This window comes from Zootoca vivipara, chromosome 4 (genome assembly GCF_965207765.1).
Source record: "Zootoca vivipara chromosome 4, rZooViv2.hap1.1, whole genome shotgun sequence".
Taxonomy (NCBI): Eukaryota; Metazoa; Chordata; class Lepidosauria; order Squamata; family Lacertidae; genus Zootoca; species Zootoca vivipara.
In genome coordinates this window covers 97,008,539-97,031,613 of record NC_142587.1, presented here as the reverse complement: position 1 = coordinate 97,031,613, position 23,075 = coordinate 97,008,539, and the positions used below count along the sequence as shown (strand labels likewise).

General features: G+C 46.2%; 1 protein-coding gene across 1 annotated transcript in view; it reads right to left on the bottom strand.

Annotated features, from left to right (window-relative positions):
• The window catches only part of P2RY2 (purinergic receptor P2Y2), a 37,740-nt gene extending 36,974 nt beyond the window's left edge, over positions 1–766 (bottom strand). The window contains exon 1 of the mRNA XM_035115851.3: positions 303–766. The gene's annotated coding sequence lies outside the window, so the exon portion shown is untranslated. The remainder of the gene's footprint in view (positions 1–302) is intronic.
• Positions 767–23,075: the final 22,309 nt, after the last annotated feature.

The following is a 23,075-nucleotide window of genomic DNA, read 5'->3' as shown; positions in this document are numbered from 1 at the left end:
TCACAACCTATTTAAAACCGGCGGTTGACAAAACAGGAACCTAAAAATAGCGCAAGAGGGAGAGAGATCAACATCCCAGGGGGATTAAGTTATCACAAACCTGGGGGGGGGGGGAGAGAGAGAAGGAAAAGACCCAGATAGGATCAAGGGGAGCACTTCTGTGTGAGGAGGGTGGAAGTTTTCATGGAGTGCCTGATCTGTGGAACTCCTTGCTGCTGGAGTGTGTGTGTGTCAGAAATGCACCGAGAGACGTTTTCCGCGAGCTATTCCGCAACCTGCAAAGACACCCAGCCACAACTTACAGTTTCTGCTTTTTTCCGGGGAGAATCTCACGGTGCCGGGTCTCTTTCCTTTTCCATGCTCACTTCCTTGCCCTGGTAAAAGCAGCAGCAGCAGGAGGAATCGCCGGGAAATACAACATCCCACCCCCCTCTACCCGCCTCTCCTTGGCTGGCTTTTCTCTCTCTCTCGCGCGCGCGCGTTTGTTTCTTTCCAACACTTCGCTTGTTTCTGTCTCGGTTTGCAAAAGAGACGCAACAGCGACCGGAGTGGAGGCAGAGAGGCGTGCCTGGTACTGCGAACTGGCCTGCCCAGACTGGCCCCTGGGAGGGGAAAGAGTACAGGAGAGGCCTCTCTCTCTCTCCCTTTCTTTCTCTCTCTCTCTCTCTCTTTCTCTCTGGGCAAAGATGACTAGTTGCTGCGCTCTCAAGTCAGATTGCAAAAGCCCTAGCCTGGGACTCCTACTGCGTCCCTGCCGCGCGCTCCAAACGCGACACCCAGCTGCCGCCAGCTGTGTCAAAGCAGAGCCAAAACGCCTTCGTAGGAAACAAGCCGGATTTCCCAGTCCATATTTCACTTCCCCGCCACCCCCCACCCCCAGTGCCGGATTTAAGTACAGTATAAGCTAAACAAGCTACAGCTTAGGGCCCCAATCTCTTGGGGCCCCCAAAAAAATTTAAAGGGGAAAAAATGGATTGACATTTGCAAAATATAAGATAAGTTCAACAATTACTTTGATAAAATACGTAGTTTGTTCTGTGCAAATGGCTTTAGATACCTGTTAGGTGCATAAATTACCATATGTTTAGTCATTTAGTCATCTCCGACTCTTCGTGACCCCATGGACCAGAGCACGCCAGGCACTCCTGTCTTCCACTGCCTCCCGCAGTTTGGTCAGACTCATGTTGGTGGCTTCGAGAACACTGTCCAACCATCACGTCCTCTGTCATCCCCTTCTCCTTGTGCCCTCCAGTTTTCTCAACATCAGGGACTTTTCCAGGGAGTCTTCTCTTCTCATGAGGTGGCCAAAGTATTGGAGCCTCAGCTTCACGAAAAATTCCTTCCAGTAGCACCTTAAAGGTAAAGGTAAAGGGACCCCTGACCATTAGGTCCAGTCGCGGACGACTCTGGGGTTGCGGCGCTCATCTTGCTTTACTGGCCAAGGGAGCCCAGCATTCAGCTTCCGGGTCATGTGGCCAGCATGACTAAGCCACTTCTGGCAAACCAGAGCAGCACACGGAAACACCGTTTACCTTCCCACCAGAGCGGTACCTATTTATATACTTGCACTTTGACATGCTTTCGAACTGCTAGGTTGACAGAAGCAAGGACCGAACAACGGGAGCTCATCCCATCATGGGGATTCGAACCGCCGACTTTCTGATCGGCAAGCCCTAGGCTCTGTGGTTTAACCCACAGCGCCACCCGCGTCAGTATCTGAAGAAGTGTGCATGCACACGAAAGCTTATACCAATGACAAACTGAGTTGGTCTCTAAGGTGCTACTGGAAGGAATGTTTTTATTTTGTTTCGACTATGGCAGAGCAACACAGATGCCTACCTTTAACTAGACAGATAGCATATATAGCATATATTCCCCACCATTTCCGGGGGTGGGGGGTGGGATTGCATGTTTAATCAGAGAAAAGTCATTGTGAACCTGTGTCAAAGACTTTTCTTGCATAAAAAAAAGAAAATGAAATCTTGACATCTGGATTTGAGAACTAAAGATCATGTTTGTTTCTAGAAAGTGGCTCTGTGTGGGTTGTTATATTGGATTGGTCTGGACGAAGTGAATATTGTTTTTATTTGGCAGGCAGATGAAGAATCAGAAGTTTTTTCCTTTCTGAACCTTATTTCCCTCTCTTTCCTATCTTTTCACCTCTTTTCGCTCTCTTTTTATTTATTTCTTTTTCCTTCTCTATTTCTCTCCCTCCCCCTTTTTGTGTTTTTATTGTATGCATATAACAGTCTTGGCTTGGTTTTTAAAAGGGGGGGAGAAATATACAAAGTTTTGTATTCTTCTCTATAAACATTAATAAAAGTGATTAAAAATAAAAAATATTTTTTAAAATTGCTTGCGCCAAAGTGGATTAATTTTTTTAATGGGAATAATACTTTGGAAAACAGAAAGAAACAGTTCCTAGCAGTGCTTGATTTATAACCTAGATCTCCACTACTTTATAATATGATCATGGATATCCAGGAAGTTTAAAGCAAGAGCCTGAATCATTCCCAAAATTCTAGTTACAGGTAGGTAGCCATGTTGGTCTGAGTCGAAGCAAAATAAAAAAAAATCCTTCAGTAGCACCTTAAAGACCAACTAAGTTTTTATTTTGGTATGAGCTTTCGTGTGCATGCACACTTCTTCAGATACACTTGAATCAGAAGAGTCAGACCCTTATGTATATACAGAGGGTGGTGGTGGGGGGAATGGGTGATGGGCTGATGGGAGTGGTAAACCTGTAGATGGCTGTTAACGACTGCTGATGACTGCAATTGGTCCTGCGGGGGAAAAGCAAGGGCTGAGGCACTAAAGAAAGCTTGATCATGCATAATGAGATAAGAATCCGATGTCTCTATTCATCCCAGGTGGCTCCATGGTTTTAAGCTTGGTAATGATTTCCAATTCAGCAACTTCTCTTTCCAGTCTGTTCCTGAAATTTTTCTGTAATAAAACAGCTGCTTTGAGATCTTGTATAGAATGTGCTGGGAGATTGAAGTGTTCTCCTACTGGTTTCTCTGTCTTGTGGTTCCTGATGTCAGATTTATGTCCATTTATCCTTTGGCGTAAGGTTTGGCCTGTTTGTCCAATATAGAGAGCTGAAGGGCACTGTTGGCATTTGATGGCATACACAATGTTAGAAGATGAGCAATTAAATAGTCCTGAGATGGTATGTTGGATGTTGTTGGGGCCAAAATATAACGATAAATGAGCCTCTTCCATATGTTCCTTAAGTATGTATACAAACTCAATCACAGCAATGCAGGAATCTCAACCAAAGCATCCGTGACAGATGACCACGCAGCTTCTGCTTGAAAACCTACAAGGAAGGAGAGTTCACGACCTTTCAAGATAGTCCATTCCACTGTTGAATGGCTCTTACCACCAGAAAATTATTGCTGATATTTAGTATTCATCCCCTTTCTTGTAACCTGAAGCCATTGGTTTGGGTCCTAACCTCCAGAGCAGGAGGAAACAGGTTTGCTAAATCCTCCATGTGGCTGCCCTTGAGATATTTGTAGTTAATAATAATAATTAACATTTAGAGAGTTTCTTCTTTTCTTTTACAGAACTTATGATAATGTGACTATGATTTAGATTATGGGATAATGATTAAGTATAAGTGTTAACGTGATTATGGCGGGCAAACAGAGGACAATATGTAAAAATATCGAAGGGTAAATCCCTGTGTATAGTGTGGTGGAAGTGACAGAGGATGGAATGAATTTTGGTAAGAGATGACTGTTGAGTCAGTCAACAAGGCTTCATCTTTCTTTTTCTTCCCTGTCTTTCTTTTTTATTTTTATTTTCTTTCTTTTTTCCTTTTTACTTTCCCCTTGAATCTATCTCCTTTCCTTGTCCTTTTCTCTCTATACTTTCCTTTTCTTATCTTGAAGGTTAGATATGTTTCTTTGGATTTTAAACCCAGAAGAAAGAAATTGAATACATTAAAAATACTAGTTTTTTTAGGTATGTGTGTATTGTGTATGGGTATGGTATGTATGTGTATGTATTAATCTTTGTTCATTCTTTGTGTGATGTATGGTATGGTATGTTTGTATGTAGATGTTTCATTCTTTGTATTATTTTTTGTACAATAAAGATTTACTTAAAATAATAATAATAATTAACAACAACAACAACAACAACAACATATTATTATTATTATTATTATTATTATTATTATTATTATTATCATTACTACTACCCCATACATCTGGCTGGGTTTCCCCAACCACTCGGGCCAGCACGAAACAGCATTTTAAAAACACGAGAAAATTACAACTTAAAATGAAACATTAAAACTTCCCTAAACAGGGCTGCCTTCAGATGTCAGATAGTCGTTTATTTCCTTGACATCTGATGGGAGGGTGTTCCACAGCACGGGCGCCACTACCAAGAAGGCCCATTGCCTGGTTCCCTGTAACCTCCCTTCTCACAGGGAGGGAACCGTCAGAAGGCCCTCGGGCTGAACGGTGGGGGCTGAACAATGGGGGTGGAGACACTCCTTCAGGTCTACTGGGCCGAGGCCGTTTAGGGCTTTCAAGGTCAGCGCCAACACTTTGAAATGTGCTCGGAAACTTACTGGAAGATGGCTCTCATATCTCCTCTCAATCGCCTCTTTTCCAGGCTAAACATGCCCAGCTCCTTCAACCGCTCCTTGTAAGGCTTGGTTTCCAAGCCCTTGATCATCTCAGTCACCCTCCTCTGCACACCTTCCAGCTTGTCAACATCCTTCTTAAATGCTGGTGCATCTAAAAGCAATCCGTTCACACGTTGCAAGAGCTGCCATATCTTCTATCTATTGATCAAAGAGGGTGGGCATGGTATTGCCTTTCCAGGGAATCAATCTCAACCTTTTGCCAGAAGTAAGGGCTCAGAGCCTAGGGCTTCCCAATCGGAAGGTCGGCGGTTCAAATCCCTGCGACGGGGTGAGCTCCTGTTGCTCGGTCCCTGATCCTGCCCACCTAGCAGTTCAAAAACAGGTCAAAGTGCAAGTAGATAAATAGGGACCGCTCCGGCAGGAAGGTAAACGGCATTTCCGTGCGCTGCTCTGGTTCGCCAGAAGCGGCTTAGTCATGCTGGCCACATGACCCGGAAGCTCCCTCGGCCAGTAAAGCGAGAGGAGTGCCGCAACCCCAGAGTCATCCGCGACTGGACCTAATGGTGAGGGGTCCCTTTACCTTGACCTGTTAGGGCTTGAAGAGTCCATCTACATCTACCAGCTGCCGAACCCCTTATAATTGTCGTGTGGTTCAGGATGTGACCTTATTTCTACATGAATAATGTAACCCTTTTAATGTGCAACGGGCTTTCTATTCTTTGGACACCATCCAGGGATCGCTTATCACAGGAACAGGCAGTTTTAATTTCCCAGGAGCCTCTCCAGAAAGCTTCCCAGCATCTCCCACCACGCTGGCAGGGGTCTCTGCAGGAAGCAGAATCCTAAATGTACTGTTGTGGGTTGAGCGAGGGGGTCAATCTGGATGGTGTCCTGAGTCCAGGCCCGGCTCGCCCATTGACTCTAGTGGCGCAATGCACCACAGCGCCTGGGCGATCAGGGGGCGCTGAGGGGCGCCCCAGCAAGTGGGGGAGCTTCGCGGCGGCCTCCCTTTTCCCTCCACCATCCGCGCCGCGAGAGCAGGGAGGGAAGCGAGCGGAACAGGGGCACTAGGACCCTGTTCTGCTTTGCAGGGCCAGGGTCATCCCTCACCCCGGCGCTGCGTTTCATTGGTAGAGGCGACGCCACATGGCAGCACCTCTACCAATGAAACGCAGCGCTCTGTTGGCGGGAAGGAACCCGGTGTGGTGTTCTCCGCTGGGAGAAGGGAGGAAGGCCGCGCAGAGCAGCTGCGCCCCCTCCCCCACTCAATCCGGCGGTATCAGACAGGCAGGCGGCCTCTGGCACAGCGCGGCCCTGCTGTGAGGTGCAGGGGCCGCCGTGAGACTCCCGCCGCCCGGCACGCCAGGTAAGAGTTTTCCTTTTATTTAAGAGTGGGGGGGCGCCCACCCGAGGGATCCCTGCACCAGGGCGCCCGATGACATTAAGACGGCCCTGCCTGAGTCCCTTCCAATCCTTGGAATCCAGTCCCCAGCAAGGGTTAAAATCTAAGAGAGGAGGTTGCTGAACTGCTCAGGCAAGTTTCTGCGCAGGTCAATGACCTTAGCTGGCCGCTCGAGTGTCCTCCTCAGCATCCCAAAATAATGAGCTTGGAGACCCACAACCAAGTGATGGTGCTCATAATAAGTGAGTCCCCTCACCTGTCTGCTGGGTAGAAGAACAAGGGCCAGAGTTGGGTGAAAAGGCTGAGCTGGAAGCAGGCTGGAAGCTGGAGACACAGAGACCTGATGCTCTGTGACGGATCCAAAGTTATGTCTTAAATATTTTTTGTTGGGAGCTGTCCAGAGTGGTTGGGGCCACTCAGTAAGATGGGCAGCATATAAAGACAGCGGTACCTCGGTTTCCGAATGTCATCTGTTCCGGAAGACCATTCGAGTTCCGAAACGTTCGAAAAAAACAAGGCGCCAAAGGGCCTGCAAATTTAATTGAGAAAATTGAGAAACACTCAGCGGAAGCCATTCGACTTCCGAGGCACGTTCAAAAACAGAAGCATTTACTTCTGGGTATTCGGCGTTCGAGTTCTGAAATGTTTGTCAAGGGAGACGTTCGAAAACGTCTGTATCATTATCATTATCATTATCATTATCATTATCATTATCATTATCATTATCATTATCATTGGCGAGGGGCCACCACAGAGAGAGCCCCTTCTGGGGGACAGAGATGGAAAGACAGACAGACAGACAGACAGACAGACAGACAGACAGACAGACAGACAGACAGACAGACAGACAGACAGACAGAAGGGTCAGCAAGGAGAGAAAGTGGGGTAGCTCCGCCTATCTTTGGTTTTGCCCCACCCACTTTTGACTCCGCCTCCGCTGGCAGTGCTGCCCTCTACAGGCCACCCTGATGGAATGCAGCCCCCGACAGAGAAATAGGTGCCCACTTCTGCTTCACACAAAGGTTACGGGGAGAGAAAACGTCTTCTCCCTTTTCTGGCAAGTGGTCCAAAAGTGGGGGGGGGAGAAATAAGAATTAGAAGCTAAAACGGGCTAGTTGTGGGTTTCCCCCCACCCATACTTCCTGGTCAACCAGCAATCCAAGGAGGATAGAGTTTGCTTTTTCTTTTCTTTTTTTTCTTTTAGGGACTTTTCTCAGGAAACTACCAATCAGGTAGCCATCCTGTTTTGCTGGTTTCAAGATTGTGGCAGTTCCTGTTTCTGTATCTATATGGGAGTCCTATGCTAGCGATGAATTTGAGGCTGTGTACTGTGGGTTGGGAAAGAAGGGCTGAGGTGTGCCCATGGATTCTGAGATTCTGCCTCTTGCTCATCTATTGCCACAGCGGCCTTGAAGGATGGTCAGGAGTACCACAGACAACCCTGGCCTTTGTCCCTCTTTCCTTCCCTCCCTCCTCTGATGGCCTCTCGCGTCTCTGCCTCCCAAAGGCTTGTACAGCTGTTTGTTGCAGCAGCCCTGGCTATAAGCCCTGCAGGTGAATGGTGCCTCTGGGGCTGGCCAGGGGGTGTTTCCCAGGCCCCTGTGGGGCAGTGTGACGAGGCATCTCTCTTTGGGACAAGGGTGGCAACTGCGGCTGCCCAGAGGACTCCCAAGGAGAGGGGAGAGGAGAGGAGGCTGAGGGAACCCTCTACAAGGGAGGGTGTTCGAAAAGGGGTGAGGGGCTGCCAGCTCTGCAGGCAAGGGGGGGCATAACTGGGTTCCTGAACCCCACAGAAGTGCCGCAGAAGGAATGTAGTTGGTCAAGGGAGCTGTGGTCAAGGGAGCTGTGGTCACCCTCTTCTATATGACATCCTTTTATATATTTGAACATGGCTATCATATCACCCCTTAACCTTCTCTTCTCCAGGCTAAACATACCCAGCTCCCTAAGCCGTTCCTCATAAGGCATCGTTTCCAGGCCTTTGACCATTTTGGTTGCCCTCTTCTGGACACGTTCCAGCTTGTCAGTATCCTTCTTGAACTGTGGTGCCCAGAACTGGACACAGTACTCCAGGTGAGGTCTGACCAGAGCAGAATACAGTGGTACTATTACTTCCCTTGATCTAGATGCTATACTCCTATTGATGCAGCCCAGAATTGCATTGGCTTTTTTAGCTGCTGCATCACACTGTTGACTCATGTCAAGTTTGTGGTCTACCAAGACTCCTAGATCCTTTTCACATGTACTGCTCTCAAGCCAGGTGTCTCCCATCCTGTATTTGTGCCTTTCATTTTTTTTGCCCAAGTGTAGTACCCTTGACTATCTACATTCCTTCTGTGGCACCCCTGTGGGGCTCAGGAGCCCAGTGCCTCAGAAGGAATGTAGTTGGTCAAGGGAGCATAGCTGCCAAGTTATCCCTTTTTTAAAGGGATTTTCCATTATGCTGAATAGGCTTCCTCGCGAGAAAAGGAAAAACTTGGCAGCTATGCAAGGGAGCCGTGTACCCAAAAAGGTTGAAAACCTCTGGCTCAAGGAGACAAATTGCTAGGTGGTTCCCCACTTCATTTTACAGCCCAAAAACAGATCTGCAGAGGTATGTCAGCGAGCAGAGGGCTCAATTTTGTGGCTCTGGGTGTGGTTTCTTTCAAACTTTTGTTTCCCTATTTTGGGTTTGATGCAGAAGAAAAAACCAGAGCATGAGGTTTTTAGAAGAAGCGTCTCCCAGCGGAAGCGCGGGAGGGCAAGTGGGTAGCGGAGAAAGGGGTCTCACTTCTTCTTTCCACCAGCTGCCAGGGAGAGAAGAGGAGCCGGAAAGGAGAAATTGGAGGGGGAATTTGAGAGGAACGTTCCTAAGTCACGTTATTAGCAGCCTTGTGCCAACCTCCAGAAAGCTAGGCCTTCTGCTGAGTTAAACCTTTTCTCCATCTAGCTCAGTGTCGTTTAGGGCTTTCAAGGTCAGCACCAAGACTTTGAATTGTGCTTGAAAACGTACTGGGAACCAGTGAAGATCCTTTAGGACTGGTGTTATATGATCCCGGCAGCCGCTCCCAGTCACCAGTCTAGCTGCCGCATTCTGGATTAGTTGCAGTTTCCGGGTCACCTTCAAAGGTAGCCCCACGGAGAGTGCATTGCAGTAGTCCAAGCAGGAGATAACTAGAGCATGCGGCACTCTGGTGAGACAGTCTGCAGGCAGGTAGGGTCTCAGCCTGCGTACCAGATGGAGTTGATAGACAGCTGCCCTGGACACAGACTTGACCTGTGCCTCCATGGACAGCTGTGAGTCCAAAATGACCCCCAGGCTGCGCACCTGGTCCTTCAGGGGCACAGTTACCCCATTCATTCAGCAGCTGGCATAGTGGTAGTAGCTGCCGACAGTCTTATTCTTTGTGAATTTGCCTTATCCTCTTAAAACCATACAGGTAGGCAGCCATCACTGCCTTAAATTACTTTGCACTTTGTGAATACGTTCCCTCTGTTGTCTGTCCTGAATTGTCAGTTTCACTGGATGTCCCCAAATTCTGAGAGATGGAGGAAAACTTCTTTCTGTCCACGTCCTTCTTGTCACTCCCCTTTACCCTACTCCTCTTTTATTCCCCTAAACCAAAGAAACCCCAAACCTCAAATGTCATAACCTTCCCCCCCCTTTAGTGGTCAAAGGCCTGAAAACGATGCCTTATGAGGAACGGCTTAGGGAGCTGGGTATGTTTAGCCTGGAGAAGAGAAGGTTAAGGGGTGATATGATAGCCATGTTCAAATACTGTATATAAAAGGATGTCATATAGAAGAGGGAGAAAGGTTGTTTTCTGCTGCTCCAGAGAAGCGGACACGGAGCAATGGATTCAAGCTACAAGAAAGAAGATTCCACCTAAACATTAGGAAGAGCTTCCTGACAGTAAGAGCTGTTCGGCAGTGGAATTTGCTGCCAAGGAGTGTGGTGGAGTCTCCTTCTTTGGAGGTCTTTAAGCGGAGGCTTGACAGCCATCAGTCAGGAATGCTTTGATGGTGTTTCCTGCTTGGCAGGGGGTTGGACTGGGTGGCCCTTGTGGTCTCTTCCAACTCTATGATTCTAGTGGGATTATTCCAGCCCCTTGGTTGTTTTTGTTGCCTTTTTCTGCCTGCCTGGGAGAGAGAAAAATGTGAGTGTACAATGGTACCTCTGGTTGCGAACGGGTTCCGTTCCAGAGGCCCATTCGCAACATGAAAAGGCCGCATCCTGAAGTGCTGCGTCTGCGCACACGCGTGATGCAATTTGGCGCTTCTGCGCATGTGGAAAGCATGATTTAGTGGTTCTGCGCATGCACACTTGTGCCAAACCTGGAAGTAACCCGTTCCGGGACTTCTGGGTTCGGCGCGTCCGTAACCTGAAAGGACGTAACCTGCAGCGGAAGTAACATGAGGTATGACTGTACTTACAAAACAGTAGAGGGGCCATTGGATTACAGCCTTAAAATAACCATAATTGGCCCCTGTGAAATGATGTGTTTGTTTGACAGGCATTCATTCCTGTTGGTAAGTTTGTTGGTCGGCCTGTTTGCTTGTAATATGCAACAACGCCTAGAATGTCGAGGTGCAGGATTAAAGTCAGATGAGCACGGCCACGACACATTTCTTTATGTCAGGACTGAATGGCAACACGTTCCCCACACCAGTGCCGGATTTACGTACAGTCATACCTCAGGTTACAGAGGCTTCGGGGTGCGCATTTTTGGGTTGCGCACTGCGCCGAACCCGGAAGTATTGGAACGGGTTCCTTCCGGGTTTCGGCGCTAAATCGCACTTTGCACATGTGCAGAAGCGTAGAAGCGGCGGATCACGTTCGCAACTTGAGCGTCCACTGTATAAGCCAAACAGGCTATATAGCTTAGGAACCCACTCTCTTGGGGCCCCCAGAAAATTATACTTCTTCTTAATTGTATTTCACTATTAATATACCAGGTGGCGCTGTGGGTTAAACCACTGAGCCTAGGGCTTGCTGATCAGAAGGTCGGTGGTTCGAATCCCTGTGACGGGGTGAGCTCCCGTTGCTTGGTCCCAGCTCCTGCCAACCTAGCAGTTCGAAAGCACGTCAAAATGCAAGTAGATAAACAGGAGCCGCTACAGCGGGAAGGTAAATGGCGTTTCCATGTGCTGCTCTGGTTTGCCAGAAGCGGCTTTGTCATGCTGGCCACATGACCTGGAAGCTACACGCCGGCTCCCTCGGCCAATAATGCGAGATGAGCGCGCAACCCCAGAGTCGGTCACGACTGGACCTAATGGTCAGGGGTCCCTTTACCTATACTTCTTCTTAATTGTATTTCAGTTCAACAATTACTTTGATAAAATACATATTTTGTTATGTGCAAATGGCTTGAGATACCTATTAGGTTCATAAATGACCATATAGCATATATTCAACACAAAAAAACAGCGACCATTTGCTGTTGACAAAGGACAGCTGGACATATAAAGGGACCCGTGACCTTCAGTAGCTTAGGGCCTCATCAAACCTAAATGCGGCCCTGCCCCACAACCCCATTTCCAAAGGAGCGGGGGAAATTCAGCCCCACAGTGTTTCACTTGCAGAAACTGATGCCCCCTTTCAGCCTGTACAAATCCCAGCTCAAGACACCCACTCTCAAATTCGAGGGGCGATTCTCTTGCATTGTTTTTGACCTATGTTAGTAGGGCGTCCCCTGACTTAGGTGGGAATAAGTACAGTAATTTAAAAGCCCTGCTTGTGACCTTGGAGAGCTGCTGCCTGTCAGTGTAGACAATGTTGGACTAGACGGACAAATAGTCTGGCCTGTGACAATAGATGTTGTCCCCACGTTGGGGAGGCAACCGCTTTGGACGCAGAAGGCTCCTGGCCAGATGCCTAACCTCCCCCCCCCCCAGTTAAAAGCATCAAGTTGCAGGCAGGGGTGGAGGAGAAATCTGATTCGTTTCACATTTAAAGGTGAATATAGCTAAGCACTTCCCGAAACAACAGGTGAGCCGAAACACAGGAATCCTTCAATTACCTCACTTCTCTGATTTTTGCAAGGCAGCTCTCCAGCCAAGTAATATGTGCAAAAATGCATGTGCGCCAGGGTAAGGCATGCAAGCTAATAATAGAATAATAGAATCATAGAAACTATCAGGTGTTGAATCTCGGGGTTGTGAGTTCGAGTCCCACACTGGGCAAAATGAGAGTCTGAGAGAAACCAAAACTGACAAATTTGTACATCCTTAGCTATGTGTCAGCTTACAGTATGACAATCAATCAATCAATCAATCATCCTCCTGTTTCCCCTCATTTTGAGCCTGGCAACCCCTCAGGACTCATGCATGGGGCTCTTAATCTTACGCTGTTTCTACACCTTTTCACATGCAATCTCGCCTGAAATGCACATTTCCCCCCACAAAGAAATACAACACATTTTAAAATGCGATTTTTTCGCAAATGCAGAACTGAATTTGAGGTCGAAAGAATGAAAAATGGAGAGAGAGGCTGCATTACCCTCCAACATTTCTCTGATGAAAATAGGGGCATCCTATCATCATCATCCTATCAACAATAAATGTATTACAGTATTTATACCCCGCCTATCTGACTGGGTTGCCCCAGCCATTCTAGACAGGCACTCCTGTCTTCCACTGCCTCCCGCAGTTTGGTCAAACTCATGTTCGTAGCTTCCGCATAACCATACCCTCCAATATTTTGCTGATAATAGTAGTAGTAGTAGTAGTAGTAGTAATAATAATAATAATAATAATAATAATAATAATAATAATAATAATTTATTATTTGTACCCTGCCCATCTGGCTGGGTTTCCCCAGCCACTCTGGGTGGCTACCAACAGAATATTAAAAACATGATAAAACATCAAACATTAAAAACTTCCCTAAGCAGGGCTGCCTTCAGATGTCTTCTAAAAGTCATTTTGTTGCTTATTTCCTTGACATCTGATGGGAGGGCGTTCTACAGGGCGGGTGCCACTACCGAGAAGGCCCTCTGCCCCCTGTAACCTTGCTTCTTGCAGGGAGGGAACCACCAGAAGACCCTTGGAGCTGGACCTCAGTGTCCAGGCTGAACGATGGGGGTGGAGACGCTCCTTCAGGTCTACTGGGCTGAGGCCGTTTAGGGCTTTAAAGGTCAACACCAACACTTTGAATGATGTTGAACGATGAAAATAGGGTCGTCCTACCATACCTTCCAACATTTCTTTGTTAAAAGTAAAGGTAAAGGTACCCCTGACCATTAGGTCCAGTCGCGGACGACTCTGTGGTTGCAGCGCTCATCTCGCTTTACTGGCCAAGGGAGTCTGCGTACAGCTACGCCACTTCTGGTGAACCAGAGCAGCGCACGGAAACGCCATTTACCTTCCCGCCGGAGCGGTCCCTATTTATCTACTTGCACTTTGACGTGCTTTTGAACTGCTAGGTTGGCAGGAGCTGGGACCGAGCAACGGAAGCTCACCCCGTCGCGGGGATTCGAACCGCCGACTTTCTGATCAGCAAGCCCTAGGCTCTGTGGTTTAGACTACAGCGCCACCCGCGCCCCTTGTTAAAAGTAGGGACATCCCAAGGAAAAGCGGGACATTCTGGGATCAAATCAGAAACTGGGACAGCTTCTGTAAATCTAGGACTGTCTCTGGAAATTAGGGGCGCTTGGGGAGTCTGAGATTGACCGATTTGGTCATTCCTGGTTGCAGGGAAAGGCCTTCCCTGCTTGAGAACCTAGAAAACGAATGTCGGGGAACAGAGTATCCAGTGGGATGGCCTGTCTGCAGCCTATTTTGCTCCTAATGCGATTGGCCTGCCCTGTGGTCCAAGCAAAAGCCATTCCCATGCTTTCTGCCTCTTGCCGCTGCCTTGTCAGCAACACAGGGGAAACAGGAACGTTTACTGCTTAGTAAGGGGTGCTGCTAGTGGCTTCTGCTGCTGCTGGCAGGCGCCGACCCTGCGATGAAATCTGAGCCTTCTGTACACAGATTAAATCCACCAGGAGGCTGCAGAATGCTGTCGCATCATTCCATTGACTGGCAGGGCCTGATGGTACCATGCCCTAGATTGGGGTCACTATTGTTGGTTTGCTGGAGCACCGAATTGCTTTGCATTTCCACATCCTCGTTCATTTTGTTCCCTCTGTCCAAAATGTCCGTCCCCCGTCCCCCCGCAAGCCACAATTAACTAAATGATGGACCCAAATGCTCAAGTGGTGCAAGTTGGTTCACTTTTAAACCCATACAAGGATTGTAAAACGGGCAAAATCACACTGGGAAAAACTCTGGGAGAGGGACTTGAAGTTTACAGCATGTAATTCTTTGAAGTAGAACTACATTCTACTTCAAATGTAGTTACGAGATGTAATGCGAGAGCCAGTGTGGTGTGGTGGTTAAGAGTGGTAGACTCATAATCTGGGGAACCGGGTTCGCGTCTCCGCTCCTCCACATGCAGCTGCTGGGTGACCGTGGGCTAGTCACACTTCTCTGAAGTCTCTCAACCCCACCCACCTCACAGAGTGTTTGTTGTGGGGGAGGAAGGGAAAGGAGAATGTCAGCCGCTTTGAGACTCCTTCGGGTAGTGATAAAGCGGGATATCAAATCCAAACTCCTCCTCCTCCTCTTCTTCTTCTTCTTCTTCTTCTTCTTCTTCTTCTTCTTCTTCTTCTTCTTCTTCTTCTTCTTCTTCTTCTTCTTCTTCTTCTTCTTCATGAACAGGATTCACGGGTGGTATTTAACTCTGAGGCAGGCATCCCCAAACTTCGGCCCTCCAGATGTTTTGGGCTACAATTCAAATCATCCCTGACCACTGGTCCTGTTAGCTAGGGATCATGGGAGTTGTAGGCCAAAACATCTGGAGGGCCGCAGTTTGGGGGTGCCTGCTCTGAGGAGGCTTGCTAAGATGTATAAGACTGGGGGGGGGGGGAAGTGTTTCATGTTAACGGAGAAATCTGAGGGCTCCCTTGGACAAAGCAACAAGGACACCAGCCAGGAATATCAGAGCAAAACAGCAGCCATTAGGGTTGGTCTTTATTGAAGACTGTCAAGACAGGACTCCCACCTGCCACCAGGTGGAACAAGATGGAAGCCCCGAACAAAGAGGATCCCCAACTTTTATTAGCTTCCCACCACCAAAATACACCCCTAAAAAGACATCACTAACATGTCACTACATGCCATCAATACATCACAAAAAGGAGGGGTTTCGAGAGAGAAATATGGGCACCTTGACGCCTATCCCGGTCCTCCTCTCACCCCTCCCAGGTGTAAATTCCTGAGCACAAAGAGAAGTTCATAGTTTCCTGAGGGTCATCGAATCATAGAGTTGGAAGAGACCACAAGGGCCATCCAGTCCAACTTCTTGCCAAGCAGGAAACACCATCAAAGCATTCTTGACATATGCCTGTCAAGCCTCTGCTTAAAGACCTCCAAAGAAGGAGACTCCACCACACTCCTTGGCAGCAAATTCCACTGCCGAACAGCTCTTACTGTCAGGAAGTTCTTCCTAATGTTTAGGTGGAATTTTCTTTCTTGTAGTTTGAATCCGTTGCTCCGTGTCCGCTTCTCTGGAGCAGCAGAAAACAACCTTTCTCCCTCCTCTATATGACATCCTTTTATATATTTGAACATGGCTATCATATCACCCCTTGACCTTCTCTTCTCCAGGCTAAACATACCCAGCTCCCTAAGCCGTTCCTCATAAGGCATCGTTTCCAGGCCTTTGACCATTTTGGTTGCCCTCTTCTGGACACGTTCCAGCTTGTCAGTATCTTTCTTGAACTGTGGTGCCCAGAACTGGACACAGTACTCCAGGTGAGGTCTGACCAGAGCAGAATAAAGTGGAAAGAGAAATATGGGCACCTTGACACCTATCCCGGTCCTCCTCTCACCCCTCCCAAGTGTGAATTCCTGAGCACAAAGAGAAGTTCATAGTTTCCTGAGGGTCAATTGGATTATGGCTCCCAAGTCCCCCTTTTGATAGTCATGTGGAAATGTGTGTGTGTGTGTGTGTGTGATTAAGTGGGGTGGGGGAAATTCCTACAACATCCTACAGAACTACGAGGGCGAAAGTTGAACAGACCAGTGGTTGTAAAAATAAATGAAAATTAAATGAAGAATTAACATCGGAATGGTTTATTGACTAATTAAAAAATGCAATGTGATATTAGATGATCAGCACTTCCCAAAATTCAGAGCATGGGAAGTTACCCAAAGATATATAATTTGGCATTTATATTTGGCTTTTTTGGTTGTATTGTAATGTGGAATGTTTTAATGTGGTTTTTATTGGATTATTAAAATGGAAATCTTAATAAATATTATTTCCAAAAAAATGTGTAAGCCTGAATCAGATAAGTGCTGGGGATGCAAAGAGGTGGAGGGTACATTCTTTCATATGTGGAAGGCTTGTAAGAGGGTAAAAGAGCATTGGGAAATGATCCATAATGAATTGAAAAAAATGTTTTAAAGTACTTTCCCCCCCCAAAAAAAACCCAAAGTGCTTTCTGTTGGGGATAATTCAGTCTGTAATTCCCAGGTGTCAAAAAAGGTTATTTATGTATGCTACTACTGCGGCCCGTGTTTTGTTAGCCCAAAAATGGAAAACGAGCGAGGTCCCAACCAAAGAAGAATGGCAAGTAAAGTTGACAGAATATGTGCAACTCGCAGACCTAACATAGAGAATAAGAGAAGAAGAAGGACACACATTTAAAGAAGATTGGAAAAAGTATATTGAGTATATGGGAAATAATTGTGTACAGCTGGAAACCCTGGCAGCGTTAAGACAAATTCCAACAGAGTAAATAAGTTTTGATGGATGCAATAACGGAATACTGAATATGGACAACACCATTACTGGCCCCAACAACATCCAACATACCATCTCAGGACTATTTAATTGCTCATCTTCTAACATTGTGTATGCCATCAAATGCCAACAGTGCCCTTCAGCTCTCTATATTGGACAAACAGGCCAAACCCTACGCCAAAGGATAAATGGACACAAATCTGACATCAGGAACCACAAGACAGAGAAACCAGTAGAAGAACACTTCAGTCTCCCAGGACATTCTATACAAGATCTCAAAGCAGCTGTTTTATTACAGAGAAATTTCAGAAACAGACTGGAAAGAGAAGTTGCTGAATTGCAACTCATTAGCAAACTTAAAACCATGGAGAGACCTGGAATGAACAGAGAAAAAAAGATTCTTATCTCATTATACATGATCAAGCTTTCCTTAGCACCTCAGCCCTTGCTCCCCCCCCCCCCCCGCAAGACCAATTGCAGTCATTAACAGTCGTTAACAGTCATCAACAGGTTTACCACTCCTATCAGCCCATCACCCATTCCCATCACCCCCACCCCCCACCCTCTGAATATACATAAGGGTCTGGTTGCTTCTGTTTCAGTGCATCTGAAGAAGTGTGCATGCACACGAAAGCTCATACCAAAATACTGAATGGTGTAGTTTTTGCAAACTATTCAGGGGTTTATGATATGCAAAATGAACCATGGAAAGAGAAGAAGGGCTGCTTGAAAGTTGGCACACGACTGTGATGTTTTCCGGTTGGCCCAAATAAAGATCTTGTTTTGCTATTAGCAGAAGGAAGAATGATTTAGCCACCTCCAGAGGATGTGCTCAAGCAATTTCCTGATGTGCAACTTGGGAATTTTCTGGGACTTGGCAAGGATTGCGATAATGGTGATGATTTCAGCAACACTTGTGGGAGGGAGTTCCATAGTTTAATTATGTGACCTTTCTTTTCTCTGTCCTGAATCTTCCAACCTTCATGGCATGTCCAGGAATTCTACCATTATGAGAGAGGGAGAAAAAAATGCTTTCTCTGGCCATTTTCTCCATACCATGTATAATTTTATCAACTTCTATCTTATCTGCTTTTACTCGCCTTTTAGTAAAAAAAAGTCCCAAAAGCTGCTCCAGAGAAGCGGACACGGAGCAATGGATTCAAACTACAAGAAAGAAGATTCCACCTAAACATTAGGAAGAACTTCCTGACAGTAAGAGCTGTTTGGCAGTGGAATTTGCTACCAAGGAGTGTGGTGGAGTCTCCTTCTTTGGAGATCTTTAAGCAGAGGCTTGACAGGCATGTGTCAAGAATGCTTTGATGGTGTTTCCTGCTCGGCAGGGGGTTGGACTGGATGGCCTTTGTGGTCTCTTCCAACTCTCTGATTCTATGAAAGCTGCCACTTTTCTTCAGAGAGGAGTTTTCTCATCCCCTCAGTCATTCAGGCTTCCCTTTTCTAAACCTTTTCGGACTCTACAACATCCTTTCTGAGGTGTGGCGACCAGAACGTCACACAGGATTGAAAATGCGGCAGCGGCACAGATTTTCATAATGGAAATGCGATATTGACAGTTTTATTTTGGCTGAGCCTGGATAGCTCAGTTGGTTAAGAGTGTGGAGTTGATCATGCCAAGGTTGCAAGTTTGATTCCCGTATGGGAAAGCTGCAGATTCCTGCATTGCAAGGGGGTTGGTCTAGATGATCCTCAGGGACCCTTCCAACTCTACAATTCTGTGATTCGATTCTGTTGTTGTTGTTTAGTCGCTTAGTCATGTCCGACTCTTTGTGACCCCAAGGAAGTCCGTTCCAAAACCAAAGCGTTCCAAAACCAAGGAACGCTTCCCCATAGAAAACGGATTAGTCTGTTCCAGACTTTTAAAAACAACCCCTAAAACATGAATTTTACTATCTAACGAGACCTTTGATCCATAAAATGAAAGCAATAAACAATGTACTGCGGTCACACAATCAATCAATCCCAGTAGCTGAACTGCTACTTTTGATGCTTTTGAATTCTGGTGCTGGAGGAGACTCTTGAGACTGCAAGAAGATGCAAGAAGATCAAACCTATCCATTCTGAAGGAAATCAGATCCTGAAGCTGAGGCTCCAATACTTTGGCCACCTCATGAGAAGAGAAGACTCCCTGGAAAAGACCCTGATGTTGGGAAAGATGGAGGGCACAAGGAGAAGGGGACGACAGAGGACGAGATGGTTGGACAGTGTTCTCAAAGCTACCAACATGAGTTTGACCAAGCTGCGGGAGGCAGTGGAAGACAGGAGTGCCTGGCGTGCTCTGGTCCATGGGGTCACGAAGAGTCGGACACGACTAAATGACTAAACAACAGCTGAACTGGGTTCCACGCAGTCACAAAAACAAAACAAAAAAGCCGCAAAAGCAAAAACGCAAAATAATAAATAGCAAAAACAGACAGACCTCAGCGAAGCATTCAGAGCGGAAGTGTGGCACTCAAATCGGATGCCTAACACTCAAAACGGAGCACGTTTGGCTTCCAAAAAAAGTTTGCAAACCGGAACACTTCCGGTTTTGCAGTGTTTGGGTTCTAAGTTGCATGAGTACCAAGGCGTTTGAGAACCAAGGTACCACTGTATTGCAATTAACTTCGTGGCTAAATATACAAACAACCATATGTCATTGATAATTGCAGACCTCTTTTTTCCCCCAATTCTGGGAGGGGGGGCAGGAATGCAAATCCTCCTTTTGTGACAATGCACCCCCTGCCTCCTTGGCCCCACCTCCAGTAAACATGACTTGATAGGTCCATGGGAGGCTTAGTGGGACAACTCCCAGGACTGGAATGTAGCAGCTGAAGGATAGAACCTCTTCGGAAAAAGAAAAGGGGGGGGAGCACTGCTTGTCAAAAATGCATATACACCTGCGCAGAAGTCCCAGAGGCCTGCAATGAGCATCTGGGTAAATATACATGGAGGAAGAAATAAAAGCATTGGTCATCATTTGTGCTGACCTGAGCTGATGGCGGTTGTGGTCCAAAGAATCTAGAGCAGGCCTCCCCAAACTTCGGCCCTCCAGATGTTTTGGACTACAATTCCCATCATGCCTGACCACTGGTCCTGTTAGCTAGGGATCATGGGAGTTGTAGGCCAAAACATCTGGAGGGCCGCGTTTTGGGGGTGCCTGATCTAGAGAGCCTCAGATTGGCAAAGGATCTCAGGGACGGCCAACTTCCAAGAGACTGCGATCTACTCACAGAGTTAAAAACTGGCAGTGATCAACCCCCTTTTGGGGGGTTCAGGTCAAAGTTGTTGAGCTTTTTTAGGAAGGAAAGCCCTGTTTTTTGGGGGGTTCACATAAAAGTTGTTGAGCTTCTTTAGGGAGGAGGAAAGGGACATTGAGCTCTTTTTAGGAAGGAAAGCCCTGTTTTTGGTGGTTCAGGTCATTTTAGGGGTGCAGGGCAAAGGGGTATTGAGTTTATTGGGGGGAGTCAAAGGTTTTTAGCTTCTCCAGTGATCTACCACAGACATCCAGTGATCTACTGGTAGATCACGATCTACCTGTTGGACATGCCTGGTGTAGATGACGCTTTCTTGAAACAAATTGCTGCTGTTTCTTGGGAGTTATGTATGAGCAGTAGAGGGGACTTCCAACTACCCCGAGATACGCTGGAAAAGAAACTCTGCTAAGCCTGGATCCTGTAACAAATTCCTGACGTGCCTTGCAAAACAACTCCCTCTTTCAACAGGTGGAGAAAGGAGAGATGAGGGTCGTCCCTCAATTTGACCCAAACCAAGTAAGGAAGATTTGGGGTTGACATGCCGGCAACAGCCAGGGTGCAAAAGGTTACAATCAGGAACGCAACACATCTAGGGCAGTTCTGGTGTGCAAACCTTCGCAATATGCTTCACGCACAATTAACTATGTGAAATATGCTTCCGGAGGCGGCAGCGGGGGGGAATTCTCCAGATGCTGCTCAGCTTTCATTGCACCAGCTGTTTGAATGCGGAAAAATGGATCCTCAGAGTGGAAGATCTCCGGGTCTTGGGCAATGTGTTTAGTATCAGCACAGGAAGTTTTGCATCGCCATAGTTACACAATAGGTTTGCACCCCCACCCACAATGTATTTATTCTGTTTGTTGTAAGGATGTCTGCTCCGTAGTAACGCAGAGCAGGATGAATCAGTCTTTTCCACGAGTGTCTATTTTTTATTTTGCTTTTAAGGATCAAATTGTTTTCACACACACACACACACACACACACACACACACACACATATACACACACACATACACACACACAAACATATACATATACCTATATATCCATATATATATGTGTGTGTGTGTGTGTGTGTGTGTGTGTGTGTTTTGCAAAAGTTTTACGTATCATTTAACATTCATATCTTATGCAATATTTTGGACTTCCATCAACCACGTCTAAGGATTTCCAATCTTCCTAATTTCTTCTTGTATTTCCTAATTCATTATTACTTTAAATAAATAATATCCAATTTTACTTATCCTAAAATTTTCTCTGTAATATTTCATATAGTTCTCCTTACAAAATTTCCTGCAAGCCTACTAGCATGATTTGCTGTTTACAATTGTCTTTCAAATATTCTCAAATTTAGTCCAGTCCTTCAAGAACTTCTGGTCCCGTCGGTTTCGAATTCTTCCTGTCATTTTATCCAATTCTGCGTAGTCCGTTAATTTCATCTGCCATTCTTCCATTGTTGGTAATTCTTCTTGTTTCCATTTTGGTGCCAATAATACTCTTGCTGCGGTTGTTGCATACGAAAACAGTTTTTTTATCTTGTCTACTAATATCTTCTCCTGTAATACCAAGTAGAAAAGCTTCTGGTTTTTTAAATAAATGTATATCTTAACATCCTTTTCATTTCATTATATATCGTTTCCCAGAAGCTTTTCACTTTCTTACATTCCCACCACATATGATAAAACGTTCCCTCTTTTTCCTTACACTTCCAACATTTGTTATATGTTTTATACATTTTAGCCAGTTTCACTGGTGTTATATACCATCTATATATCATTTTCATTATATTTTCCTTCAAAGCATTGCATGCAGTGAATTTTATTCCTTCCTTCCACAGCTTCCCCCAATCTTCTAACTGTATATTATATCCGAAGTCTTTAGCCCAATCATCGCATGAGAGTCTATTTTACATTGTTGGTGTTTTGACCATCATGGTCATATCAGCCACAGAAAAATAACATATACTGGTGCAATATTGAAAAACAGCATTGACCAAAATGTCTTTGCATTATTTATTTATTTATTTATTTATTTATTTATTTATTTATTTATTATTACCTGGACCTCACCTGGAGTACTGTGTCCAGTTCTGGGCACCACAGTTCAAGAAGGATACTGACAAGCTGGAACGTGTCCAGAAGAGGGCAACCAAATTGGTCAAAGGCCTCGAAACGATGCCTTATGAGGAACGGCGTAGGGAGCTGGGTATGTTTAGCCTGGAGAAGAGAAGGTTAAGGGGTGATATGATAGCCATGTTCAAATATATAAAAGGATGTCATATAGAGGAGGGAGAAAGGTTGTTTTCTGCTGCTCCAGAGAAGTGGACACGGAGCAATGGATTCAAACTACAAGAAAGAAGATTCCACCTAAACATTAGGAAGAACTTCCTGACAGTTAGAGCTGTTCGGCAGTGGAATTTGCTGCCAAGAAATGTGGTGGAGTCTCCTTCTTTGGAGGTCTTTAAGCAGAGGCTTGACAGGCATATGTCAATAATGCTTTGATGGTGTTTCCTGCTCGGCAGGGGGTTGGACTGGATGGCCCTTGTGGTCTCTTCCAACTCTATGATTCTATGATTATTATTACTATCATACAAAAAAGGTTAAAAAAGAATAAAACAAAACATACATTAAAATGCAAATGGTTAGGAGAACGGATACATTTCAAAGCATCCACATAAATTTTAAAATCAAACTATCCGTGTCAGAGGGCCTGGTGTGGCTACTCTAGAGTAACGACTCCAGCATGGTCTTTTAAGGTTTTTATTAAGTGCTGATTATTTACAGTGTTCAGAGCAGTAAAAATGCATCCTTAAGGTGAGGTGTCTGAACTCCCGAATGGCGATTGGCGCGTTTTCTTCCAGCACCACAGCTTTGGCAGACCCAACCTCTTCCCCCTACGTTTGCGTCGCAATTCGGGAGTTGGGGGAATTGGCCTCCCCCCTGTGCGTCCTACTTCCTGTCCCACCTGCGGCCTGGGCTCCACAACCTTGCCTGAGCCTCGGACACCACTTCCTGACTCTCCGCTGGAGGCAGAGCTCTCCTTACT